This window comes from Polypterus senegalus, chromosome 6 (assembly GCF_016835505.1).
Source record: "Polypterus senegalus isolate Bchr_013 chromosome 6, ASM1683550v1, whole genome shotgun sequence".
Taxonomy (NCBI): domain Eukaryota; kingdom Metazoa; phylum Chordata; class Cladistia; order Polypteriformes; family Polypteridae; genus Polypterus; species Polypterus senegalus.
The window spans coordinates 103,119,828-103,125,313 of record NC_053159.1 but is presented as its reverse complement, the minus strand read 5'-3'; the positions used below and the strand labels follow the sequence as shown (position 1 = coordinate 103,125,313).

General features: G+C 40.6%; 1 pseudogene; it reads right to left on the bottom strand.

Annotated features, from left to right (window-relative positions):
* Positions 1-250: 250 nt before the first annotated feature.
* On the bottom strand, positions 251-3,136 carry LOC120530650 (annotated as a pseudogene).
* Positions 3,137-5,486: the final 2,350 nt, after the last annotated feature.

Sequence of the window (5,486 nt, the reverse complement as noted above, 5' to 3'; positions counted from 1 at the left end):
AATGCTGTTTTCACTCTGAGGTCTGAGGTGGTTGAGGTGTGAGATATCAAGGCAACTGTGGCAGGGTGATTTGTGTTTACTATTAAATAAAATGAAGCTATTTATTTCTGTACATGTGACATTATTATTACTAATACAACTATTACTACATAAATAAATTATTCCATGATTTTGCATTTATTCGGTCTGGTCTGTGTTTGGAATTATTAACTTCATCATCTCATCTCATCTCCACCTGCATCATCTCATCTCATCTCCACATGTGGTCCCATCTGGGGTATAGGCTGCCAATCAGCTCCCTCCAGCCTTTTCGGTCCTGGGCAAGTTTCTCCAGCTGTCCCCATGTGTGGCCAATCCTCATTTCTGCCTTCAGGTCACAGCGCCAGGTGTTTTTTGGCAGAACCTTCTTCCTCTTCCCTTGTGGGTTCCAGTTGAGGGCTTGTCTTGTAAATGCTGGTTGCAGGTCCACAAAGTGTGTGTCCAATCCACCTTCAGCATTTTTGAAGGACTTCGTCTCCAATGGGCTGCTGTTTAATTCGTTGCCACAGGTCTTCATCGCTAATCTTGTCTGGCCAGCGGATCTTTAGAATCCTTCTGAGGCAGGGGTTGATGAACATCTGGATTCTCTTCATGGTGGTGACAGTGGTTCTCCAGGTTTCGGCTCCTTAAAGTGAGACGGGCTTCACAATGGTGTTGATGACTCTGACTTTGGTGACGGTGTTGATTTCAGAGGATCTCCAGATGTTCTTCAGCCGAACGAAAGCCACCCTTGCCTCTGTCCCACCCTGTCTGTAGATGATGCTGCCACGCTACAGTAGGTAAAGTTGTCCACCTCACAGCACTGGCTGTGTTGACCGTTAGCACATTACTCTTACCTCTGTTTTTGTTGAGGCCTAGATTTACTGAGGTGTCTGCTATGATGCTGGTCTTTTCCTGCATCTGTTGCAGAGAATGTGAAAGAGGAACCAGGTCTTCCGCAAAGTTGAGGTCATCCAGCTGTGTCCAGACTGTCCTCTGGATGTCGTTTCACTTCTGGGTTGTGGAACAGGAAGAGAGATAGCAGACAATCTTGCCTCACTCAAACTTGAAAGGTATCTGTGAGTTATGTGCCATGCACTATCCTGCAGGTCATCTCTTCACAGGTATTCCTGATGATATTTGTGATCTTCTCTGGCACTCCATAGTGTCTCAGTAGCTTCCAGAAGGTCTGTCTATCCACGCTGTAAAATGCCTTCTTATACTCAATGAAGCTAATGTAGAGAGGTGAGTTTCACTCCAGCGACTGCTCAAAAATAATGTGCAGTGTTGCAATCTGGTCAATGCGGGGCCTGTCCTTGCAAAAACCATCTTGTCGATCTCAGAGTTACTGGTCTACTGCATCTTGCATCCAGTTCTGCAGGATGTGGTTGAACACTGGGTTGGACAGTAGAGCTATGCCTCTGTATTTTGAGCAAGAACTGAGATCGCCTTTCTTCTGGACCTTGATGATATGACTTTCTTTCTATTCTGTCAGCACTTCCTCCTCTTCCCATATATTGCTGAAGAGGAGGTGCAGTAGCTCCACACTGCTTTCCATGTCAGCCTTCAACATCTCTGCTGGGATGCTGTTCGAGTCCCACAGCCCTGCCATTTCTTAGCTGCATGATGGCACTGCGGATCTCCTCCTTCGTGGATGCACTGCAGTCTACTGACAGATCATCAACTGCCAGTGGAATGAATGATGGGTCTCAAGGAGCTGGTCTGTTAAGCAATTCCTTAAAGTGCTCTACCCACTTGTTCTTCTTCTCTTCCTCATCTGGTATCACTCCATCATCTCTGTCTTTCACTGGCCTCTCTGGCTTGGTGTTTTTCCTGAGAGCTTCTTGATGTTGGCGAACAGGTCAACCTCTGTTGCTAGCATTACTATATAGTTTCGTTTGTCCAACCTGATGCTGCATTTGACCTTCCTGTTTGCCTCTGTATATTCCTCTTGCAACTTTTATTTTGTAGCTCTTGTTCTGCTATTATTTACTGCTGCCTTCTTTGTTTTCCACTGTTCTATTTTCTTCTGTGTCTCTGTTGACATCCACTCCTTGCGGTTATCTGTTTTAGGGAAAAGCACTTCTTGGCATGTTAATGTCACTGCTTCTTTCACTTTCTGCTGCTTTTCATTAACCGTCTCTTCCTTCAGCAGCTCTTGCAGGACTTGTAACTTGTTGGAGAGGGAGATGCAGAATTCTTTTTGCTTGATGTTGTCCTTCAGCAGGGTGGTGTTATATCACTGGTATTGGCTGGGACTTCCAGACCAGTTCTTCTTTAACATGAGCTTCAACTGTGCTACAAGGAGATGATGGTCTGAAGCAAGATCTAATTCTCGCTTGACGTATACATCCTGAAGAGATCTCCTTGGAGAGATCAACTTTGAATGGTCGATCTGGTTTTCCGTCAACAGGTCTGGTGATACCCAAGTTGCCTTCTGTGATGGAAGAAGCTCCCTTCAATGATCAGGTTGCTCGTGGCACACATGTCAACGAATCTCTCCTCATTGTTGTTCATCTCACGTAAATCTCCTCATAGCTCTTGTTGCAACTGCCAATCTTGGCATTAAATCACCCATAACAATAATAATGTTTTTCTTGGGTCAGTCTTGGATGATAGTCTGCAGTCTCCTGTAGAAATCATTCTCTTCCTCACCACTGTCATTTGTTGGATCGTAGCAATGGATCACATCCAAATTAATCCTCCTCTTCTTTGTGTGGAAGGATGCTATTGTGATCTGTGGACCGTGTCTCTCCCACCTAAGGAGTGCTCCCTTAAATGTCTTTGACAGCATCAGGGTCACACCCTGAGTGTGCGGTGCATTGTCCTTCATGTGCCCTGAGAACAGCAGAAACTTTCCGGAGATCAGCATAACAATTTACGCAGTCCATGTTGACCTGTTGATTCCCAGGATGGTGAAGTTAAATCTTCTCATCCCTGCAGCCACTTGCTCTGTTTTGTCTTTTTCATACATTGTTCATACATTCCATGTTCCGATAGTGGTGGTGGTCTTGCTGAAAATGATTTTCATTAGCTTGACAGTTTCCAGATGACTCTGGCTTTCACAGTCTGACACCATGCACCTTCCAGCTGGAGGTCCTTCCTCTTCCAGGGCCATAATGTTTGTTCTTATGTTTCTGTAGCAGTAGTTGTTTTGTTTTTTTCTGGGAGGGGTTGCTGGCCCCTCACCCAACCCTTCTCCTTTCTCAGCTGGGTTTAGGATTGACCATGGCCAGAGTTGAATTTTTAACTTACAGTTTATATTAAGTACTAGTTGTGTTATTCATCTAAGACATGTTGAAATCAACAAAGATCTCAGTGTTAATGTTTGCCATGTACCATCTATTGGAATGTATTTTGTATTGCATGTATTACATGTAGTAATAAAATGCATTGCATTTATCATTCCAACAGATATTGCATCACACAAATTTGTAGTAATAAAATGAATCAACTACAAATGTTTGTGATGTGCCATCTGTTGGAATGTCAAATGCAGTACATATGTCTGTGTTATATTATAAGAGCAATGTTAAAGTTTGCAATGTGCCATTTGTTGGATTGACAGAGACATAGCAACTGGACCAACACACAAATATACATACACACATACGCTTATCCTTTAGTTATGTTAGATTAAATTAACTATAGGACTGCTCAGTGGTTCAATGGTCCGTACAACCAGGTGACAACTCTAGAATTTTAAATTCAAATTTTAGACCCATGGCTGCCTCAGTAATACAAATTTCGATTCATATATAGAAGATATACAGGTTTGATTGAATGGCAACTTTTCCCCAATATCACTGAGTTTGGGTAAGTATGTATGTATGGCCAGTGAGGGACCTGATGCCCTCTCTAAGGTTTCTGGGTCTTAATTTGTTCCCACTGCTGCCTGAGTAGATTCCAGCTTCCTGAGACCCGGTACTGGAATAATAGCTGGCTTTATAATATTAATCTGTAAATCAAACAAAAGAACGGCTTGTCCTTGAAGACAAAAAGGGTTATCCATGTCCTTCTGTATATTCTCCAGCAGGTGGCAGCATATTCCATTCAATGTTTACTGTTTCTCAGCTAATGCAATTGTAACTCCAAGGCCGACAACTTAAATTAAATAGAAAATGAGGAAATCAGCTACAGCTTTAATGTTTTAAGTTAAGTATACATAGCACAATTTCATTTTATTTTTAACTGATCAATAAACTAGACTAGACTGTTGCAGTGTTTTTGACTTAGTGATAAGCTTAAAATGAAACATAACATTTTACTCATTGGTACAGCAGTTTTCCATCAGGAAAATTCTGAGGTATATACATTTCAGAAAATCTTTTAAAATCTATAGTGAAATGGCTGGGATTAGAAACTTAGGCCCCTTCCATACTACTTACTAAAAGAATTACATTGTTGATATTGATATTGCTCAGATTTAATTTTGGAACAAATATATGGACTATGGATGAAATAAAATTAGTCTATATGAATGTTTATAAACTGTTTAGGTATAAGCGCATGTCTGCATTTGTGTGTTTTGTCTGATGTGTGTTAAGAATGACTTGTATTAGGTGTGTCCAAATAAACGTATAATTTATTTGAATGGCAGAGAATTAACATTGTATAGAAGAGAAAAATTCAAACGGATTGTCAGGAAAAACAAGAAAAACACACGAATCACCAAATTTCGAAATCCAAGATGCTCACCAGTACTTAGTCAAAAACAGAAATATAGTTGTTGCCAAACAAAACTCCAACATTCCTTAGCTTTTGTGATGCTAAATTTTGTGAGGTTCTTGCCTTGATTTAACTCATAGTTCACACTCCTAAGTTTTTTGTGGCAACGTGATGACATCACATGCCGAATATTGCCAGCACATGTAACTACCAGTGGACATTGTTTCCATTCGCTAGACAGCAGTGGTCCTGAAAACCAATGCACAAAATGTTCATAGACAAACAGAAAACAAACCAATAATGCAATAAAATTAAAAATAGAAAATTATAAACTGCAGAAGAAACAATGAATGCAGTCAATCAGTCAGTCATCATCCAACCCGCTACATCCTAACACAGGGGTCTGCTGGAGTCAATCCCAGCCAGATTACAATGAAAACAGCTAAAAAAAATAATAGAAATAATAACAAGTTCTCAACACTGCATGCTGTATCTTCTGCATACCACATATTAATACAACTACCTGCATGAATGTGTGTACAATTTTGTGTGCCATGCTTGTTCTAAACATCTTTGGATATGTGACCAAGTAACAAAATATCATTCTGCATAAACTAAATTATAGATCTATTAACATCCTGACTCAAAACAAATCAAGAGATCACATTACATCTCAATGACATATCTAATACAAAATGATCTATAAAATTCAGCCATTAACTTAAAAAGCTGTTAATAGCTAAACCCCAGAAGACATATCTGCATCGGTTACCCTGTACATATCCACTAGAGAAATAAAA